Source organism: Canis lupus, chromosome 23 (assembly GCF_048164855.1).
Source record: "Canis lupus baileyi chromosome 23, mCanLup2.hap1, whole genome shotgun sequence".
NCBI classification, from domain to species: domain Eukaryota; kingdom Metazoa; phylum Chordata; class Mammalia; order Carnivora; family Canidae; genus Canis; species Canis lupus.
Genome location: NC_132860.1, coordinates 43,565,453 through 43,589,080, shown reverse-complemented (window position 1 = coordinate 43,589,080; position 23,628 = coordinate 43,565,453). Strand labels below are relative to the sequence as shown.

Below are 23,628 nucleotides of genomic sequence, written 5' to 3'. Positions count from 1 at the left end.
AGAGATAATATATTGATCCAATGAAACTAAGATAATCTGCATGAAGAAATCTGTGTTCTCTCTAGCATCGCATCCACTGTAGTTCCTCCTTTATGCTACTCCTTTTCAGAAGCTTCATCTGAGGGGCACCCAGGCGGCTCAGTCGGATAAACGTCTCCCTTCAGCTCAGGTCATGATCTCAGGGTCCTGGGATCGAGCTCCATGTCAGGCTCCCTCCTCAGCTTGTCCCTCTCCCTCTACCTCCTCCCGTCTGCTCATGCTCTGTTTTCTCTCTCTCTCTCTCTCTCTCTCAAATAAATAAATAAAATCTTTTTTTTTTTTTTTTTTTTTTTTAAGAAGTTCCATCTGGTGTGTCAGAGGCTCATCACAAGCCATTTGTACATTATCTTCCCATCTTCACCTTGGCCTTCCTCCTGTATTTTTAATCTAAATAAAAGGTCCATGCATAGCAGGACAAGCAAATGTGGAGAACCATTATTAGTTCCTTCCTAATCACCTTTCCACCACCCCCCGCTACCCCAACATAGACACACCAATTGGTTGTGCCTGTGAATTCTCCTTCCTTATACCTTGGAAATCAATTCCTTCACCCTTGCTCCAGCCCCTTCTGTCTGGATTTCCCACAACTAGTCTTCCTGACTGCAGTCCATGCATATATGGCTTTGGGCTTATTTTCTAAAAGGCAGCTCTGATCATGTCACTCTCTGCTTAAAAATCATTCAATGGCTACCAACACCATTCAGCATTAAAATCGAAGACTCCTACCCTTCCTCACTTTAAAGCTCTAGTTCTGCTGAATACTCATCTTCCCAGCTTGCTCAGTCTCCTTAATCCTTGCAAATGCTCATTGGTTGGTAATGAGCCTCACCTACCATGTGAAGCTAAAACTTAGTTCCTGGTTGGGACTTGGCTTCAACAGAACCTTCTTGGAGAAATGATGCTCTGACACCCCTCCCTTCCCTCCTCCCTCCCCCCACCACACACAGTTTGCATGTGTGCATACACATACACACACCAGCTCCCACACCCCAGGCATTGTTGGCTGACAGCATACATCACACTACATTATAATTCCACTTTGAGTCACAGGTTTCCATAACAAGACTGTATCCTCTCCCACTGTCTTTGGATCTGCTGAATCTGACATGGTTTCTGCCACTCAGTGAGCACTCAGGAAATGCTTGTTGAAAAAGAAAATGAATGAATGAATGAATGAATGAATGAATGAATTTTCCATTCTGTGATGGAATGCACTGGTTCCAGAATAGGTTCCTGATCTAACACCAAGGCTGTAATGGAAACAGTTTAATCCACCGAACACAAGGAAACCTCCCAAACATGAGACAGCTCTCCCTTCAAATTGGTTACCAAGTGGCTCACAATTTATTTACTGTTTCACGAATCTCCTCCTTTTTCTCTCTCAAGTTCAAACTACCTCAGAGCAGTGACTGCTATTCACTCATTCAACAAATATCTCATGAATACTAGTAATGTGCCAGTCAATAATTATAACTGACACTTTTCCAGTACTTACCGTGCACGCACTGGGTTGACGCAAGCTCCAGGATGTTTTTGGTGTTGAGGAAGGTAATCAGCTATAGACCAGAGACACAAACAACCTCACACCACATGGGAAATATTCCACCTAAGCATTCATTCACTATCGTCTCCAACACTTGTTCAGTGTTCTCTTTGCTCAAAGTCTTTTAGGTGTATCATGGCATTTTCCTGAGAAATAAATCCCTATTTTATCAAAGGAGAAACTGAGATACAGAGACATCAATTAACTTTCCCAAATCCCACAGCAGAGAAGTGGCAGAGCCAAGATTTTGATCCAGGTAGCTGACCCCACAGCCCCCTCCCCCCTTTTTAAAGTTTTTATTTAAATTCCAGTTAGTTACCATAGAGTGTGATACTAGTTTCAGCTGCACAATAGAGTGATTCAACACTTCCATACAACACCCAGTGCAGAGCTCCTTTTGTTAAGCACTAAACAAAACCATCTTCTTGCTCATTGCCTCAAAATAATGAGCATATTTATCTCTGAGCGGTAGCAGTAAGAATGAGTTTTCTTTTCTCACTTTCAAATTTTCCTTTTTTTTATTTATTCATGTTTTCTAGTTTTTCCACATCGAGGCATACGATCTTGAACATAATTTATAACAACGAAAAATTTGGCTGACCGTGCAGTGAAAACAGTTGCTATGTTATAGAGAAAATGTGCAGAGAGATAATAAAATGCTAATGCGAGGAGCTGTGTGAACTCAGCATGAGCTCGCTTCCGGACTCTCCACTGATGGGACACTCAGGGACATGAACCCACTCCCCGTGCTGCCAGCTATCCCAGCTACAGCCACAGCCACCACTGATGCTATCATGATTTAAATGCTTACAAGATCTCTTCATGAATTTAGAAGGAGATGTGACCAAGAATAAATAGGAAGCCCTGGCTGTTGGGGCTGTTTTCTTGGGAGGAATCTACAGCGTGATTTCCAAGTGAAAACATTCAGGTTCGAGCTCTAAGGCAGCACTAGGACCAGGCGCTAGGTGTACCCCACGCTGTGCTGTGCAGCCTGGAACTGGGAGTTCCTCTCTCTCTGCTCTGTCTTCTGGGTGTCTGAGAAATCTGGGTCACTCAATCACATGGCTGACCCACATTTACAGAAACCCAGCCTTCCCATCCTATTAGAGAAACAGCAGCTCCGTGGAAGCAAGCTTTATGAATAACTAAATTTACAGATAAGTCCGTTTTAATTAGCTAGAGAAGAGGACCACCTCCCCCCATTCTTTCTTCCAGACAAAGCCAACGCTGGTTTTTCTACATCAGCACATCTGTAAACAGCTCCCGGTCTCTTCCACTGTGCTGATTAGCCCACTTTAAATTCCTTTTGAATATCATTAATTTGCTTTCCTCACTTAAAAAAAAATCTATACATCAGAAGGGCATTGCTTTTGAAGCCTCAATTTTCGAGGGATGACGGGCAGTGGGCAATGTCCCAGATGCCTGGCACTCCAGCTTCTGCATGTGCTTAAATTTGGCTCTCTTCAGATTTTTACAATGAATCACCACATCAAGGGGTGGCGGCGCCAGGAGGAATAGTTTAAACCAGTTGTGAGTTGAAATTCTTTGCTGCAGTTTCATGGTCAGAATTCTGAGACACCTATATTCCTACTACCCTCTTTCCTTTTTCTAGGAATGAACTCCCTGAGAAATAGGATTTTGTCACTTAAATGTGCTATAGTAATTCCTCCTCTTTTTGGTAGCAACCCTCTACTTGTTTCCTCCCTGATGCATGAGAGATACAGGTAAAGTATCGGGGCCATCCATTTAGCAATAACAGGAGGAGGGAGCATTCAGTTAAGAAGTGAGGGATGGCCAGTTAGAGGCTTTTCAAGATTTTTACAAGGAAATACCCATCTCTATACCCTTCCCAAAAATAAGTGGTGCAAAGGTGTCCATCTCCCACTTCCCATCACATAAAGAGAGAGGCTGGCATTAATGACTCCTCACACTTGTATCTGTACATTTTCCTATGGGGAGGGGAAACCTCTCTGTAAAATGCATGTGCATTTCTTTGTCAGGCTGTCATGACTCCTGGACAGTCTCTTACAATCTGAGTGTTCCAGATGAACTACCCAAAACAAATTTCTGATTCAAATCTGTATCTTTGGATCAACAGGAAAAGTGAGAGCTTGCCCAAATTAATCTTACTTTTCTTCTTTTTAAAAATTTTATTTTCCCTTCTCTTTTTTTCTTTCCTCTTTAAAGATGTGTTTGCTAAACTGGCAGATTGGGGGAATTCTGTAGATCTAGTAGAGCTGGCTGTCAGCAAGGCATTTGACAAAATCTCTCATGAGATCCCAGAGGACAAGACAAGGAAAATGTGGGCTGAATGACAAGCCAGGGAAAGGGGGCTTAAAACTGATTGAATTTCAGTACACACAAGGCAGTGTCAACCTGGAGAGAAGTCTCCAGTGGCTTGCCTCAGGGCTCTGAATTCAGTCTTGTATCTGTCAACATTTTTCCTAATGACTGGGATTAGGTCATGGACATCTCACCAAATTTTTACATGACTCAAAACCAGGAGGGACAACAAACATGCTGGATGACAAAGTTAGGCGCAAGATGACTTCAATAGGCTAAGATGGTAATTCTCATAGTGTGGTTGTTGTGTACATCAACCGTATCTGAATCATCTGATTTAAAGTGAATCTTCTGGTTTAAAATGCAAATGCCTGCCCCCCCACCCCCACCCCACCAACACACACCTGCTGACTCATGGCAGACCACTCTAAGAAACACTGAACCAGAACAGTCACTGAAAACAGTAGATCTGGGCCTGTAATTTGGTGTGTCCATTGAACATCCTTCTGGAAACGTACACAAAAAAGGCCATCAAACTATGGCTATCTGGAGAATAGCAAAACCTGAAGAAGGAAAAAAACCTCCAGAAAGTACTTTGTTGCTGTTGTGGCTGTTGTTTTAGAAAGGGAAAGACCAAGGAGTAGCTCTTGAAATAAATTTAAGCTGGAGTTTGACAGGCATCTGAGTGGTGGCAGAAGGACGAAAGCCAAGTGACACTCTGGAGGGACGTGGCAGTTCCTTTCTGGGTTTCCATCGTGAGGCAGCTCATAATGGGCCTCCTTCTAAACAAAAGGTGCCCTTCTAGGAGAAAGCACCTGAGCAGGTAACTACAGGAGCTTTGTCACTTTAATACCAACCAGATTTACCAAGTGAAAATTGAAGAAAATACAGAAAAAAATACAATGTAAATATTGCTTATTCCTGAAAATGATACTCTAGCTAACCCTCCACTGAGTTGCAGTGATTTTTATATTTTCAATACCAGTTCTGAAATCCACTTGTAAGGGCCAGTTTAAGCCTCATGCAACTTTTAAACTTGAAGACATTAAAAATACATGTGAAACCATGTTTTTTTACTATTAAATAACTGGAACTTGATATTAAAATCTGGAATCAAAGGAAAACCCAGCTCTTGCCCCTTAATACAAGGCGTTTTGGTGAAGTCTCCAGTCTCCTAACATAATTTGCAATTTGATTTAAGCCAAAGAGGTCAATTTTCTCTTTGATATCCTCGCATTTATCTGGCCCTCTGAAGGTAACTAATACTACAATGAAGAAGCAACAAAAACTCATAAAGCATAAAGTCTGCTGAAGGGACACAAACTCCAATGTTTGAGAAAAAGATAGCATCTCATGTTTCCTTCCGTTTTTAATGCTTGGTACTCTCATTTTCCCATAATGAACATTCGATGTTTCAAAAGTATTTCCCTTAATGAAAAAAAAATGGAATGGGATACTTAAAATAGGAGATTAATCCATAAATTTCCCAGACTGTCACTAGGATTCACCAAAAGAAATTTTAAAATGAAAAAAAATATATAGTTCATCAATTAATTATCCCTCAGCTAGCTGCCTATCTGCTTGAGCAAAAATATATGAGTTTACATCTTAAAAGTCAGATCAAAGGTGCTTTAGAAAATTAACATCTTTCTTTTATTACAAAAGGGAAGATAAATCAAAATGCAGTTTTATTCTTGAAACTCACCTCCTGGATTTATGATAACATAAAAGAAATCCCAGTCCCTAAGATCCTACCTTCTCTTTTAACATTGGGGTAATTGAATCATGTTGCATTCCGTTCTTTACTACGGCTATACTCTACGCTTACAAAAAGCAAATACAGAAGACACGAAATAGACCGGTGGTTGCCAGGTGCTGGGGAGAATGGGGAATAGGGAGCTGGGTACTCAAGGGAGGAAGTAGTTGTGTGGTACTACATTCACAGTTTTGAATGTACAACATTGTGAATGTACAACTCTAAAGGTACTAAATGCCACTGAACTTGGCACCTTAAAATGATTAATTTTGTGTTATGTGAATTTCACTTCCACAAAACAAAAAACAAAAATAGGCATATTCCAAGGTTTCCCTAAGTACAACATCCCATCAGCAGCTCATTGACAGCGAAAAGTCAGCTAAGGGCATGAGGGCATGTGGTAGGACTCTGTTATGGCACCCACTCGTGAAAATGTGACCCTATGTCTTTCCCAACTCATAGGCAAATCCTAGCTGCTAAACCAAAGACTGAAGCACTGCCAAGAGGTTCTCCCTTCAAAAGAGAGTTGGCCTAGGGGTGAAAGGATCTGGGTTTGGCCTCGGCATTATGAAGGGAGCTAAATATGCTGTGTATCCTTGTCTCTGAAGTGGGGACAATTATTCCTCACAGGGTGGCTGTGAAGATCACATGGGCAGTCCCTCACATGATGGAGCATACACAACATGATGTCCTTTGGGGTGTTCAAGAAAGAAGAAAGGAAACAACTGTATAAACCACAGCTGGAGGATCAAGCAGACAGCCAAGTCTGACTGGAGGAAGATGACAGGGACATACAGAACCGATTGAGGACCACAAAACACTGAGGGCCACAGAGAAGTGGAATGTTCACATACCAGCTCCAAACTGTTCACTCTAGGCATTAGCAAGATACACCATAAGTAAGAAAGGTTAACCACAAATTGGGATTTTGAAGATGAGATCCTCTATGTGACAGGTGCATATGCACTTTTGTTTTAAAATTTAACATTTCCTATATATGATCCCTGTTATAAAAGTTAACACCACTTATTTTGAGAACAAGACCTCACCTGTAACTAGCCTCCTTAAACACACATATGCATGCGCACACATACACTCAAGAGTCTGATTAAACGATGGAATTCCAACCCAACAATATCATCAAGTGATGGCACTATCCATCTTGTTGTCTCTCACAGTTACTTCCTCTAAATAATCTTGCAGTTAATGACCTAATCAATCCCTTTGAGCTGGCCTTCAACTTCATCTAACCTCACAGCCCCACTCTAGGACATTAATCTTCCAGAACCTGGTTTGAGTCTCCTTGAGTTTCTTCCTTATATGGATAGAACTAAGAAGCTCACATTCTTACACTCCAAAGACTCTTTTCTAGTAATTTTAGCATTTCTGAAATAGTAACAAATAGAAAGTTTGAACCTAAATGAAAAAAATCTTGATTTTTTTTCTTTAGTACTTAGGATATTTTTGATCATATTTGTGAAGATTCTGGCCCTGAATATGAACAGATGTGGACACCAAAGCCAAGAGCTTACCTGCAAATCTTTCTATTATTTATTCATAAGAGTCTCCCAGCTATCAGAAAATAAACAGTCCCAGTCCAAAGTTTCAGGCGTTTTTCTCATCTACAGTCAAGCAAAGTGATTTTGACAAGGCAAAGATAGAATAATCCCCCTTGGTCTGGATTACCACCAAAGAGTCTTAGAATTGCCTGATATATACAGAAGAGATGATTTCCTGCTGGTGGGGACAATTTTCTTGGCCCCATCCAACAGGGTAACTCCATCAAAAGTTGTGTGTGTTACCTGTCAGAAGAAAAATGAAGCCATGGCTCAGCAAATACAGAAATGTTAGATAAATGAATGCATTTGTGTTTACACTTATGAAAGTCTGACGGTAAAGGGCAGGTGCTACTGATCATCAGTAATGCCCATTAAATTCCTTTTGGAGTGAGGAAGCTGAAATAAATATATAAGGAATAGAAACACTGTGCTCTATGCTATATATAAAATAACTCATTTAGTATGAATTAATTGGTTGTGGATCAAGCTTTAAAACTATGGTTTCTCAAGGAGAAAGAGTATTTCTTCATGAACAAGAAGACTGAATGAAAGAGAAGATCAAATATTATTTTTTGCAATTTATTTGAGAGAGAGTGCAAGCAGGGGGAGGGACAGAGGGAGAGGAAAAGGAGAGAGAGAATCCCAGTTGAGTGTGGAACCCAATGCAAGGCTCACAACCCTGAGATCATGACCCTGAGATCATGAGCTGAGCCAAAATCAAGAATCAGATGCTGACTGAGCTACCCAGGCACCCCGAAATGAGACAATTTCTAAAGAAGTCAGAAAATTCTTGTCTACAGAAAGCATATGGATGGGAGGGCAATAGAAAGGTCACAAGACCAAAGACCTAACTTGGAAAAACACTAAAGTACTTTTGCAAAGATAAATCAAAAAGGGCAGTGCATATAAAATAGAAGTTGAAGGACCTGAAGATTAATATATTAACAACATCTCTAAGAGAGGAGTTCTTAAAGAAGAAATTCGAGGTTCTTGGCACATTGAAAATAACATGAACACCTTATATAGAAAACTGTTGCTGGAAATGAACCCAAAGTTCCAAATGGGATCTGGGAAGCAGCACCTGCTGAAGCTGCCTGGTGAGCTGAACTTATCAGTAATAGGCTTATCGGACTTTATTGAAAGATAGAAGTGAAGAAAGTTAATAAAAAAAAAATTATGTTGAGGACTAAGTCCATCAGAAAAGCAGCCTAAGAATTGGCCCAGAGAGCTTTAAACACACTGTAAAAGAACGAGCCAGGTGACAAGAAAGCACTGGAGGGGCGCCTGGGTGGCTCAGTAGGTTAATCTGACTCTTGGTTTTGGCTCAGGTTATTATCTCATGGGTTGTGAGATCGAGCTCTGGCATCAGACTCTGAGCTCAGCAGGGAGTCTGCTTGGGGATTCTCTCCCTCTGTCCCTCTCCCAAGCGTGCATGTGCTCTCCCCCTCTCCCTCTCTCTAAAATAAATAAGTAGGGCAGCCCTGGTGGCTTAACGGTTTAGTGCCGCCTTCAGCCCAGGACCTGATCCTGGAGACCCGGGATCAAGTCCCACATCGGGATCCCTGCATGGAGCCTGCTTCTCCCTCTGCCTGTGTCTCTGCCTCTCTCTCTCTCTCTCTCTCTCTCTTTCTCTCTCTCATGAATAAATAAATAAAATCTTTTAAAACAATAAAATAAAATAAAATAAAATAAAATAAAAAGTAAATCTCTCTTTTTAAAGAAAGCACTGGAAATCTGAAATGACTGCATGTATAAGAAAGTGATAGGCAGCTCCACGAACATTTTGTTGACTCTGTTAGGAAGAAAGAAGCCATAAGCTACTTACTATGGAGTCAATGAGATGAATAGAAAATGATTGAAAACCAAATATATTTTAAAATGTAAGCTATTATCATTATTTTTGCCATTTCCTTAAATGGCTGGGGAAAAAAATAAACCCCAAACTCCAGTATTTGACTAAAGCTCCTCATAGATCATCTGTATCTTAATTTCCTTTGTCTACATATACATTATTCAAAGCTTTGAACCACAGAAGAAAAAAGAAGGTAATGGAACAAATCTCCACATGCTCAGAGGTGAAGCTGATGGCCAGGAAACATATCTCCATCTAACCTGACCTCCAGAAAGGAATGAAACAGAAACAGAGAGTAGCATTTGAATATACACAGCCCAGCTTCTCCTTCTCTTTCTCTTTTCAAAAGTACCTACTCAGCAGTGATCATATGCCAAGCTCTGACCAGGAAAGGCACAGGACACAATGGTGCATATTTATTTAGAGAAATACATCCTGCCTTCAAGGAGCTTACGATCAAGCAGAAGGAATAAGACAAATATGCTGCTAACACTGAACAAAAATAGAGTATTGCCAGGGTGTGACTAGCAAGGCCTATACACCCATATCTCAGGCACACACAGCAATTCTAACAAAACCAGCTGCTCTCATACAGAGAGTTAGAAGCACCAGTTGGAGAGTTTGGTAGCATAAATGTCAACTGGAAAAGTTCTATCATTTGCTCTTTGAGCAGCTGAACAAAATATCAATACAGACAGCATAGTCTGAATATGATTTAAAATAACTGGGCAACAGTTTTTATTTCCCAGGTATATGTGGAGCACAGCTGAATTTTTAAAAATCATCCTGTATAAATAAGCAAGGAAGTTTAACCACCAGGAATAACTCTTGTTCCCGGACAAATATTCCTGAAAGAAAAATTATTCAGACTTGGAAGACAAATTGCTCAAATTGCTAGTCCTAAGAAATCACACATTCATAAACACAAGAGGTAGTATGATATGTAGGAAAGATGAGGTATTTGGTCAAGTCCCTAAACCCCGGGTGCCCCAGTTTTCTTACTTACAAAGTGTGAAGAGGATAGATCACTCACAGGGTGCCTGTGACAGTAAAATAAGATGATGCATGCAACATCTTAAAATTTTTAACCATTATATGTTCTCTTCAGGTTGCTGTTGCACGGTCATAAGCATCTCTTCCTGCATGTGAGCTCTTGCTGGGTTTCATCCATTTTCTCATATTCAGACAGTAGAGAATGCACAGGTTTGAAATTTTGAAGCCTCAATGTTCTGAAGCCTTTAGAGCTGCTTCCAATTGAAAGTCATTTTTAATGTTCACTGAAAGGAATTTACACTGTATTTATGGCCTGGACATAATCATTACCTTCCAATAAAAATGACTCATTAAATAAAAAGCAATTTTCACCCATGAGCTCTTAGGATATATTTGCTTACTTACGGAAATCCAATAGCCCTTGCTCAATAATTTCTGCATTTCTCAGTACAATTATTTGGGGTTCATATGTCTATTCAGGATTCACCAAGTCAGAGTAACTCAGAAACACTAAAAGAAAACAGTAACAGCAAACACCCAAGTGAACAAAACCACACTTGACTATCCAAAATGGGAGATTCTAGGATCCATCTGAGAGAGAGAGAAAACTTCTCATCTTTATTTACCTTCTGGTGAGAAGCCAAAACACAGAAAGGCTAGTGATTCCAACCTCTTTATTAAGAATCCCATGTGCCAACTGGGAATATTTCCCTGCAACAGAGAGAAATCTTGAAAGCAACAGGCCATCTACCCAAACCTGGTTACCAAGCTCTGCATGTAAAGTTAGCATTCGAGGTCCCCCGAATGATGAACTCTTTGCCCAAGAACCAACACCATATTCCTGTTTTTCATATGGGCTGCTTTCCCACTTGTAGCTGTCTGCCTGAAAACAAAACTGCTTGAAACAGTATTATACAAAGCAGACAATTTAATTTTACAAAAGGCTGGAAATTTGACCTCACAGCTGGAGAAACTGCATTGTTTTGAATGAACAAAAGAATGCAGAAGCCTCTCTTTCACACCCACCCCTATCTAAGTGGTCTGGCCAGTCAATCCCAGCAAAGAATTTCCAATATCCCAGAGTTCACATGCGGAAGCCAGCGTACCAGAGGGCATCACTTCATTCAACACACCCCGGCCCAGGAGCCACAGGGAGATGGTTTGTATTTGTTCATGTTTTTAATAGCTCCCTAATATTTTATAATGGCAATGCTACTGTTTCTCATTTTAGTGTCTAATGTTTTAATGTTGGTTTTATTTATCTTCCCCAAAACAACACAATAATTGCAGAGTAGAAAAACCACTTTGGGAAAAGGAGTGTTTGTATATACTAATGATTTAATTTAAAGAGTTCTGTGACTAAAAACTGAGGATGAGGGATTAAAAAAAAAGTGTTTTCATCTTTGCTTCAAATGTTAGGTATGATGTTTTTAGGTCAGTAGAAAACAGAATGTAAAAGATTAAGTTGTAAAACTCCATAAAGGATGATCATCTAAAAACTTCCCATGTATGAAATGCACACAGAGTCAACTATAACATCAGCCATTCTAGTAAAAGGTGATGATGTTTCTTACAGCCAAGCCAGTAACCATACCTCTTGGCAATAAATATGGTTAACGATGACAACCCAAAACATCAAAAACATCTCCTGAATTGTGAAGACAGCTCTGAGCAAAACAGTACTCATGCTTACAAGTCCTGAATCCAAGGCTCCCTGATGAGCTGTAGGGCCATGGAAAAGTCACTCTTCTCAGGAAGTCTCATCTTCCTCATTTGTCAACTCAGAGCAGTGGGCTAACTGTGCTCCAAAGAATCATTAAAGAGTTTTTATTTTTTAAAAAATGTATTTACTTAAGAGAGCAGAAGGGGCAGACAGAGAGGGAAAGAGAATCTCAAGCAGACTTCACACTGAGCATGAAACCCCAACTCAGGACTGATCTCATTATCCTGAGAGGAAACCAAGAGTCAGATGCTTAACTGACTGGACCACCCAGGTGCCTGCCCCAAAGAGTTTTTAAAAATCCAGTTCAAGGCCTCACGCAGCCACTCAGAAGTGCGTGTGCACATGTGTCCACCTGTGGGAGGGATCAGGTGGGGAAGGATCCTCCTCAAGGTGATCTTCATCTTCAACACCTAAGGGAAGCCATGGCTCTCCAAGTTCTATCAGTGAAGACACATGACAGCAAATCATCAGGGAGGCATTCCATTTGGTATCTAAGAGAGATGATAATGTGATTTCCTGGCAGGAGGATTGTTAATTGAAAGATCTGACAACAAACTGATTTATAGACCCATGCAGCATTATATCTTGTCTTCTGTATGGATTCTTCAGAAAGTAAACCTGGCATTTTAGACCTCATTCAATCACATAAGCAGCCCAAGAATCATGGATTGCTTAACTACGTATAACCAGATCTGACTCCCAAACCCACCCCTCCCTGCTTCCTAAAAATCTTTCATATTGTTTCTGGAACTCAAGGTGTTTTTTGAAAACACCACACAAAGTTTTTGAAAATATCTGGAAAGTGAATTTAATTTTCCATGTAGACAAGGTTCACAGTATTCTGCAGAAATGGTGATGGTATGAATGGTACTGGAGACCAACATGAATGAGATTGTTACACAAATTGATGCACAAAATAAACTGGAGAAATCTGAGCAAAAAGTTGACACTGGCCTATTTTGTATCCTCAGGTTGGCTTAGTGGGAGCTCCAGCTTGTGCTGTATCAGCTATAAAGAATATGAATCTTCCTGAGAACTCAAGAAATATGAACCTTAGGTGACATCAGTATAAAAGTGCCAAACCTAGCCTCTTTTAAAGAAAAACTTAAGTGGCTAGTCCCAGGTAAAATCCAGGGGGAAAGTCATCCAAGTACAGTCTATAGTTGTTTACAAAAAATAAGAAGAGGAGAAAAAAAAAAAAAAGAAGAGGAGAATCTTAACTTTTGCTCTTGGATATAACGCAAGGTACTGTATAGAAGGTGTGTAAAATCAGTATGGAAGTTCAACATTGCTTTTCTTGCTCAATGATTTTGAAGAAATTGAGTCTTTCCAGTGTGATATTTCTCTTTCTTTTCTAAACTACATTCCTATGTCCACCTAGGGCATGCCTCTATGTATTGGCTACTACTACATATTGGCTACTACTCAAAGTATTGAGACCTTTCTTTAAATTACATACAACTGAAAATGCCAGGGTTTAGCATGGATCACGAGTGCAGCACTACATAATTCCTTGCAATTTGTCATAATTGGTAAAGAAGCAAATATGTACTGCATGCAAACATTATAGCCTCTTTCTCTTAGTTTAAATAACTCCAAGGTAATGAGACTTCTAAAAGAAAATCCAGTTCAATTATAATTTTAGCAGAAAGTATATTAATTTATTGTAACTCCTTGAAAATACCTGAATGCTTTATCATCCCCATCAGAATGGAAGTCCTCTGAGTAAGGGACCAACCTCCATGTCAGCAGCTAGGACACAGCAGACACTCAATCCAATAGATTTAAAGACAATAAAATCAATGATAATAAAAATACAATTGCTACAAAACCATACTCAGAAAAACAGGACTCCATAAGGAAGATGGGAAATAAGTATAATTAATAAGAGAGGGGGCAGTAAAAAAGTTGTTCCTCTTATGAGGTAGGTGTGCTGGAGTTAAAGGACATCTAGATGGGGTACATCTACAGTAAGCCTTTTGATTAACTGGAAAATACTTTTAAACAGGATACTTCAGCATTTAACAAATCTGCACTTATAATAATTGTCTCTCATATTATATTCTCCCTACAGTTAGTTCATAGTGGTTTTGTTAATTACCTGAGTATGTCTGTGGCAATCAACCAAGTTTGCTCCCCATTTTTATTGCCTTCTCACATTGAAATAACCAGCTTACAAATCTAAAAGTCCTTCAGGACATTATCAAAAGGTCGTCCTCTTAGGATGCCTTCTTTGGAATCCACTATCATCTGTTACACTTTCTTTCTCCCTTACTTGCATTACTTTTCTGCTTAGCACTTAACTCCACCTGACACACATTATACTTATCTTTTTTTTTCTTTTTTTTTTTCTTTTTTTTTTTTTCATTATACTTATCTTGACTATTATCTACTTCCCCGTTCGAATATTACAAAGAAAAGGACTTCTGTCCATTTGGTTCACTGGTCTAATTCAGTGCCTAGAACAATGCTTGGCACAGAGTTGGTGCTCAACTAATATAATAAATATGATATAACATATAACATATCATATAAATTATGTATAACACATATACTACTGTAGTTATTTTATATTATAAATTGTATTATATATGGTGCGTTTGTTATATTGAATACATTTACGTAGTCTACATTATATGTTACATAATATAATGTACAATGCCTATTATAATGATTGTATATTCCAGATATTCCCTTTCAGCTCCTAACAACAGAGGCACATGAGGAAATGGGCTGCACAGAGTGGGGTGGAGTGGCATTTTTCTGGGAGATCCCAGATGTGCAGACCCCAAGAGCAACGTAGGGTCAGGACAAGAGCCAGGCTGCAGAATAAGACAATATGAGTCGAAGCCTTGGCTCTGTTACTTACTAGCTCTGTGCAATTGGGCAAGTTATTTAACCTCTCTAAACTTCAGTTCCAGCAGTCATAAATCTGGGATAATAACACTACCTGCCTCATAAGTTTAATGCGAAGATTGAGTGAGCTCAAGTACGAGAAACACCCTGCAGAGCATCTAGCAGAGAGCAGACCCTCCTTGAGTGCTGAGAGTGGGGATGCTGCTGAGGAGGAGGATAACGAAGGTGATTATTACTCTGTGACAAGGAATCAAGATGGGGAAGTCAGTTCAGCAGACAAAACTCTCAGAAGACCCTCCCCCCTTCCAGCTCCTCTACCTCCCTTTGCATTTCCAGCCCATGAGTTCATGCACACGCATTTGATAAAACAGCACTCAGATGTCACATGCTCACAAGAAAGGAGAGAGACTAAAAAGACATTTTGCCCACATCAATCGAAGAATACAAAGTGCTGGCACTCTTCCCTTGTAGTTCTAAGGGCCAGGGAAACAGGAATCACAATGCCTTGACAAATCAGAGCCTTTGGGAAATGTGTCATTTTGCGTAGCTGAGTTCTCTAAGTGTTTGAGCATCTGCCCAGGTAGGCATTACAATTGCATAGGTTGAGTTTTGCTTCTTTAGCTTTTGTGGTTTGGGTGAAAAATCTTTCCCAGATACTCACCTTCCGTGCCCAAATCCAGTTTGTGCGGTGCCAAGATTTGCTCAGCCCTGCCCATTTCACCAGGCCTCAACCTGTCCCCTACCTTCCCAACAGGAATGCCTGCTACTACAACAGAAAAATGTGGGCTTCCCCCCCAAACCCTGAGCACTGCCAGGTAAAAGAGAACATGCCAACAAAGCACTGGTTTCTTCCAGTTGTCCAGTCACAACAAGCGCAACACAGAAGAGTTGAGGACTTAATGCCCGGGTGGGCAAAGCTGCTCAGTAAGAGGTCAAGAATGGGAAAGGGCCAACGGGGGAACTGCTTATCCTCCCCTCCAGGTCGAGTAGTCTAAGATGTAGCATTTCTAGTGGCCTCCCTGGAGACACAGGGAGCCTGAGAAACACACTGGGTTTTGTCGTGAAGCTGTAACCAATTTAATAATGTATCAATTTATATTTGGTCTCCCTTCCTTCAGGCTTGGCTTCCTTTTCCCTCCACCTTCACCCGAGCTCCCCTGGGATCACACCCTTAATAAAACATTAGCCTGCACTGTAACTTTCGCCCCAGGGTCTGTTTTCTAGGGAGCTGGGCCTCTCCAATGATTGGGGCTCTTCTGTAATGATCAGTTATTATACCGCGTGGTAATGAAGCGATGGGCTCCCTCTGGGTTATAGCCCTTAAGGAGACACTTAGGGCTGTTTATCCAGAGAGTGTCTGAAGTGTAGTGATTAAGAGCTTAGACCCAGTGCTGGCCTGCCTCATTTAAATCCTAGCTCTAGCAGGGCTATAAGATCTTGGTCAGTCATTTAAAATCTAGCTTTTGTTTCCTCATCCAGAAGATGTGGATAGGAAGAGTACCACCTCATGGAATCCTTGTGAAAAGCAAATGAGTTAATACTTATTTAATGTCTGGCATTTAACAAACACACAATGTGGGTTAGCTACCTATTTCTCTCGCTGTCCGATTACAGACAGGGTAACAGGGTTACTTCTCACTGTCGTTATTAAGCCTTTTCTCTACAGCAATATCTCTGCTTTGCAATTTCTAAAATACTGTATGACAGGGATCAGGAAGTATAGCTTATTAGAATTATGTGCAAAGTAAAAGTAAGTAAGGTCTGGGCAAAAAACAAGAGTTCAGAGATGTTAGCGCAAATTCTTTTTAAAGGCTATTTACAAGGCTTCCAACAGCAATTTTTTGCTTACATCCTAATTCTTGAATGTACCCTACCAAATTAGGAAGTTCCCAATTAGCAAGGTATTACTACTATACATTATGCAGCTGTGCTGTATCACTGTGGAATATAGAATCCTAACTTAGCATTAACACCCTGAAGTATGTACACTATCCTACTTAAGAAACACAAGAATTTAGTGACCATAAATGGAATTCTCACCCACTCCAATCGTGATTATTCGCCCTTTGGGGGAACAGTATAGATAGGACTACACCTGCATGTTTTGCAACTATAACAATGTTTTTCTGAAATTGTTATCCAAAACTAAATCACTGTGTTTTCATTTCCAAGCTCGTTCGGTTTAACCATGTGGTGAACATTCCTCTAGAAGTATCCTCAAGGGGTGAGAGAGAAATATATCAACTCTACCCAGGTCTGGGGAGAGATGTGTGATCTGCATGAAGGTGGGCATGGACTTTCCGGAGAAGACTTTAACATTATGTTTCATCTCCATGACCTCAATCAGGATCTCAGGGCCTTATCCTGGCTGATATGATATCCCAAGTATAGAATTCCCTGTCAAAACTAACCTCAAGTCAATGTGGAGTTTTAATAATTTCAGGACTTTATCAGGTTCCAGTCAATGAAATCAGAAACATCCTATCAATGCCAGCAGCCCATGGGGAGGTAAATTGCTGTGAGGTGTGCTACTGATATATACATTAGAATAGCAATAAATTAGATTATCTATATAAATTTTATTATTTTTTTCTATATAAATTTTAATATTAATGTGGACATGATGGTTCAACGAAAACCCTCAAGATTTAGGGGAAATCCCCAAGTCATGATTTTAGGGTACAGATAAGGAGTCTAAATAAAAGAACTCTGACAGTTACTAGCACAGCTCTCGAAGGCCCTTTTAATTTGTTTCCGGATCCTGGTGTATCTTATCATTGAATTCTCAAATGGGTGCTATAAAAGAGAGTGGGTCCAAGGAACAGTGCAATTCTCTCACCAGGCAATTGCTCCAAAAAGGCAGTGAGCTCAAGACACTAAACATCTTGACCTTGCAGATTTCCTAGTCATCAAGTGCTGCTTTGGATACAGAACTTCCAAAGCACCTCCTTGAGATACTTGGACACACTAGGGAGCTGAACCCACTCACATGCAGCCTTGATCTTCTATCCTATGGTTCAAAAATACCAGAGTGGGATAAAGATCTTAAACCTGGTGCAAGTGTCACTGGCACCAACCTCAAATCAGGACTAGCCTTTGTGGTCTGGTCCAGCTCAGTCATTCCCTACATTGACCTTGAAGCCCTTCTCTCAGAAAAAAAAAAAATGTTCATTTACTAGCATTGGTAGGCAGATGCTAATTTAACATGAAGCTATCATACTCAAAGCTTCCAAGCCCCAGGGAGGACCCTAGCAATGTTCACGTGGTTATACATTTTTATACATTTTTTGCAAAAGTAATATATTTCAACCACAATAATTTAAAACTTCTTTCTCTTTCCCCTCCAACTTCTCCTCTATTACATTTTGCATCATCAGATAGGATGGCTGCAGGCATAAGGCAGAATTGAGTTAAGGACATGTTTAGTTTGCATTCAGTAGCATATATTTATGTGGTTCCCCATCAATTCCAGTTATAGACAAATTGTTGTTAGCTGTCCCAGAGCAGAGATGGCTTCCAAAAACACTCCTACTGCCTACTGGACCGAGAGACCCAACATTGTGGCATGGACACGAAAGCCTAGAACTTATGTTAGTATATGAACATATTCCATGAATGGTCACAATAATGATGACAATTATGGCCAGGGGGAGGAGAAACAGAGCTCAAATGTACAGAGCCAGAAGCTACTTTATGGAAAACTTCCCAATTATTAGATATGTACACTTGTAACTGGAAGACTTGGTTTTTGCCTCCAGAGTCAAAATGAATGTTCTCTCCTGAAATGTAGCATACTAATTATAAACATACCATGACTTTTTTCCTTTTGTTGATTAGATTCCTCAAAATGGAAATTACTGGACTCTTTGTCTAAAGAGTACAGACAAGTAGCAGTATTAGCAGAAAATATATCTGTTATAGCTCATATGAAAAAAAAAATTCAAGAGTTTTGTTTTTTTTTTTTTTTCAAATTTGACACCAATGTAGAAAATTTACACAGCATTAACAATAACAAGTCACAACCATGGAGTGACATGCCTAAACTCCCAATAATAAAAAACACATTCTGGGATGCCTGGGTGGCTCAGTGGCTGAGCATCTGCCTTTGGCTCAGGGCATGATCCTAGGGTCCTGGAATCGAGTCCTGCATCGGGCTCCCCACAGGGAGCCTGCTTCTCCCTCTGTGTCTCTGCCTCTCTCTGTGTCTCTCATGAATAAATAAATAACATCTTTAAAACTAAACTAAACTAAACTAAAATAAAATAAAAGTCAATCCACCAGCAGTGAAGGAAAATGAAATAATCTTTCTATACTTTCTATAGAAACAATTACACGGGCAGCCCGGGTGGCCCAGCGGTTTAGCGCCGCCTTCGGCCCGGGGCCAGATCCTGGAGATCGGGGATGGAGTCCCACGTTGGGCTCCCTGAATGGAGCCTGCTTCTCCCTCTGCCTGTGTCTCTGCCTCTCTCCCTCTCTCTCTGTGTCTCATGAATAAATAAAATCTTAAAAAAAAATAAACAATTACAAAATTGTTATCCCCTGAAGAGGCAATCAAACCAAAAATGCAACAGAAAGATGTAGGGGAAACAAAGTATTAGAGAGGTATGTCAGGAATTTAATCAACAAAATATATTATTTTTCTAAATTTTGTGATATTTGTGGTGTTTGCTGACGTTTAAACTGGAGAGTTGCTGTGATTTCTATCCTCGGTTCAAATAAATACAGTAATTTTGTAGTCATAAATTTTTACACTTTTCTTCAAAGCAGACACCCAAAATGATACAAAGTATGTACTTCAAGCCTCACAAAACCTGGATCTGTTTCTGGGCTTAGACATTTCGTGACAATTAAGCCTGGCTTATATATCATCATCAACTCACTTTAATGCTCTGGTTATCTCTCATACTGTCTTGTCTCCAATTGGAATTTGTAAAAATCATCCCACAATGCCAAAGGGTGATGCTGAGGCCACAATAAACATGATGAATGACAAGCACAAGGCACTCACTTACTTTGTGTCACTTATGCATCACACAGTTTGCAATTACATGCTTTTCTGTCTCTACTACTAGCCCTTGACTTAATCATCTGTGCATCCTTTTTAGTGCAAAGTACTCTGCCTAAAGGGAATCAGTGAACTGCAAATGTGGGTATGAGGGGGAAAAGAGGTGGCAAGAAAAAAGGAAGAAGGGAAAAGGAGGGAGAAGACTCAGACTTTTAAGGAAGCAAGTGGAAAAAACATGAAAATTGTTTAATCTGTATTTTATAAATCTTGGGGATAAATCACAAAGGCTTTATGTTTTCACCATAATATCTTTTAGTGTGTGTGTGTGTGTGTGTGTGTGTGTGTGTGTGTGAAAGAGAGAGAGAAAGACCTCAATTTTTTAGCTTAATTCCTTCAACTTTTATTCACTTTTTGACTCAAGACATTTCATATTCAATGTTATTTTAGCTCAGTATTACTCTCACCAACATACTGCTTTTTAAAAGCAACTAGAATATTAACTATGTTATGCAAATGAAAATGTGAATTTAATCACAGAGTGGCCCAAGAGGAGCCACTAAATCCTCCAACATCCAAAGAGAAAATTGGAGACTCCTATTATATTCAATAATTCGTATACCAGTGCCCAGAATTTAATATAAATTGAACTGAATCCTACACACAACTCTTTGTAGATTCTGTCTGTCGATAAGACATGCTTTCATAAAAAAAAGACAGGCTTTCATAAAAACCAGCAAGCTAAAAATACAGACTACAGCCCATTTTCATTTTCATTTCATTTTCTTTTCAATGATACATTGTGAATGTTGTGGCATCACATAAATATTTATCAAACTCTATAATTCTTCCAAATGTAATGGTAAATGAAAGTATCCTTCAAAGTGCACACAAAACACCTGCAAAAAAACATTTTTTAGAACACTGAAATGAGATGCAAGCTACCAGAAATCAGAACCAGTAACAGATGAAGTAATCATTTGATAGTCTTTGTAACCTCTGCTTATGAGGCTTCTTAGGTGTTACTCTCTGTTAACCTAAGAAATAAAAACAATTCAGCATCACGTCACACTGGGATCCCTGAAATGAAGAGCCAGGCAAACCCCTGAAAATTTTCCTCATTGATAAAAAAGGAAGACTGATTTCAAAGGAAAGAACCACACAAGTTTTCAGATGGTTGGCTTGCTACACTATTTGTCTTCCTCTTCATGGTGGTCATTATTTTTATCATTTACTAGTCATACAGAGGATAAAAGCAGCTCAAACTTGAGACACAACCCCGACATAATTACAGATTGAGACCAACAATCCTCTATCAAAACCTAAATTGCCTTCAGCCAATAGTTAAGAAAGGGTCAAGAAGAAGGCACCTGCTGAAAAGAATCATAAAAAAAATGCTGTTCATTATTTTCCAGAAGCTTCTAATCCTCTCTCCCACCTGGCTTACATGATAACTGCTAAGTTCATCTGAATGTTGTGCAGTGTTCAGGGCTCCTCTGGGAAACATTATTTTTCCCTTAAAAATTATGATCAAAAGTCTAGAGCTAAGGTTAAAAATCCATAGCCAAGAAAAGTTTCTGCTGTCACTTGATCATAACTTCATTCCTCTGGTCCCAAGTGGAAATTTTAAGGGCAAGCTTGGGCCAAAATTCAATACGCCTCTTTTGACTTAGATAGGTGGAGGTAAAAATATCACCTTGAAAAAAGAACGAGGATGGAGAACGCCTTTTAGTCTGGAATTGTCAGGAATTGCACCAAAGCCACCAAATAACATCCGTCTTACTTCTCAGCTTGTCAAAGAGGAGTTAACATGCAAGTTTGGGGAAAAGAGGCTGGAATGACTGACAGCCAGCCATAAAACAAAATAGGATTTCTGAAATCTCGAAGAAAAGTAAGCTTATGTATTATTATGTTATATAAAGAAATATGCTACTACAGGAATTACCCACCCCTTTAAATACCTGTGCAAGGACTAACAATTTCTGCAATGACAGAAAGCTCATTTTTCTCACAATACCAATTTTCCTATTCCTAGTTTTCATTCACCCCCTCTTGACTATCTGAGGATTAGAGACTACAGGTAAGAGTATTAGACTCAGCACTGGCACTAGTAAACAACTCTTTAGTTGAACTAACTCAATAAAAACTACTCAGTTGTAGAACTTTATTCTTTCCTTGGCCACCAGCTGAAATGTGTCCTTCTCCCTGTAGAAGACCAAGGTACAGCATCACAACATTTGAGAGCTTGAGAGATCCTAGTACCAGACCATCCAGCCAAATCCCTCTTCTTCCCATGTCTGGTGGGAGAGGGTCTTCAGCAAAGCAAAAATTTTCTTCTCATTGTAGACAGGACAAGGGAAGTATAAACTAAGTGGGGACACAGAATCTTTTGGTTTCACTTTCTTTTCTTGCAAAATGAGAGTAGTGGATAATTACTATCTGTCTACTCTTTCTCCGGGCCTCCAGTGAAATGTGCCGACACACAGGGCAGCCCTGCAGAAATTGGAGTTAATAGGATTTGCAGGAAAACATCACCCTCAGAAAGATTTTTAAACTTAAAATCTGTTTTAGAAATATTTACATAAAAAATATTTTATCAGTCAGGGTCCTAACAGAGAACAGATGGCATACTCCCAACTGGGTAATTGAGAAGCACTTAATAAACAGATTATTTACAAAGGTGTGGACAAGAATTAGAGAAAATGATGCAGAATTCCAGGGTTGGCAACAGCAGGGAGCTGTTTCTACCCCTAAGAGAATACGGCCAGACCACAGTAACCAGTATGGAAAGAATCAAAGGGATAAATACCCTGACCTAATTCTCCTCTTCTCTACATTCCCAGTGGCAGAACCAACAGGTGTCAGGGAGCAAAGGAGCTGACAGGCCAAGAACTCAGGACCTGGACACAAAGCAGAGAGAAAGGTGGAAAATAGATCTGGAGAGGTAAATGGGAGACAGCTAGTTCAGATACTGAACACAATTATAAAGTTAAATTTATTTATTTTTGGAATAGTATATACACTAAAAATAATAATTACCTTTACAGTGTTTGGTAAGTGTGAGATGCCTCCTTGGGGTGTCTCTGTGAACCCACATGTACTTTCAGTCTCCTAAGCCTCTACTGATTCCATCAAAACATTTGGAATAGAGAAAGCATTCTATGCTCGTGTATGTTAGAGAAATGCTGGCTGCAGCTTCAGCTTAAAGAAAGATAAATATAAATGGATCCTATGCCAGGCTATATTAAGATGCAGTGATTATTCACTCCTCTCCATTCCTCTATAAGAGAAATACTCTCTGCCCCATTCCAATGTTGAGCTTTGTCCCTATGGCCTGCTTTGGCTAATGGAATGTTCTGAGCAGAGGTTTTAAGAGGCACCACAAACTTCCATCAGCCCTCCTGAGCTCCTGACCTCTACCCTGAGAACAACATCATGCCCCAGACAGTGGGCCCTCCTTCAGCCTGGGTCCTGGAATGGGAAGGCCAGTGGGGCAGGCTATAATTCAATCCACAGATGCTGCTTCAACTGTTACCCAGACCTGGGAGCAGGAAGAAAAACTGTCCTTTCCCATAAGCCACTGAGATTTTGTGGTTGTTTGTTATGCAGAAATAATACACATGCTTAACAAAGTTACTATGGCATGCTAGGGTGGCAAAGAGGGGGTCCCAGGAGATTTGGAGTCCACCGCACTCAGTTCCAGTCCCAGCCTGACAACTCCCAGATGCGTGACCCTGAATGAACAAGCCTCGTGAAACCCTACCTTGCTGGATTCCTGTGACAATTAGAAACAGCACCCACAAAGCACCTAGCACAATGCCTGGCACATAATACATACTTGGTAAACGAAAGAGATTTTATAATTAACAGTAATTGACAGCAAAAATATATTCTCAATGATCAATGATGAATGTGCTGAACTAGAAACTGTTTATCCCGATTAAAAGATTTCTTTAGCTTCAGGTAAATAAAATAATGAAATCATTGCTCCAGTTTGCAGCTTACAAAAGAATCTAATAGAA

The 23,628-nt window shown here is 39.9% G+C and overlaps 1 protein-coding gene and 1 pseudogene across 4 annotated transcripts in view; one reads left to right on the top strand and one right to left on the bottom strand.

Moving 5' to 3' along the window:
- FAT3 (FAT atypical cadherin 3) overlaps window positions 1–23,628 on the bottom strand; it is a 652,630-nt gene that overhangs the window by 480,125 nt on the left and 148,877 nt on the right. The window lies entirely within an intron of this gene.
- On the top strand, window positions 12,091–21,447 carry LOC140614601 (AP-3 complex subunit sigma-1-like; annotated as a pseudogene).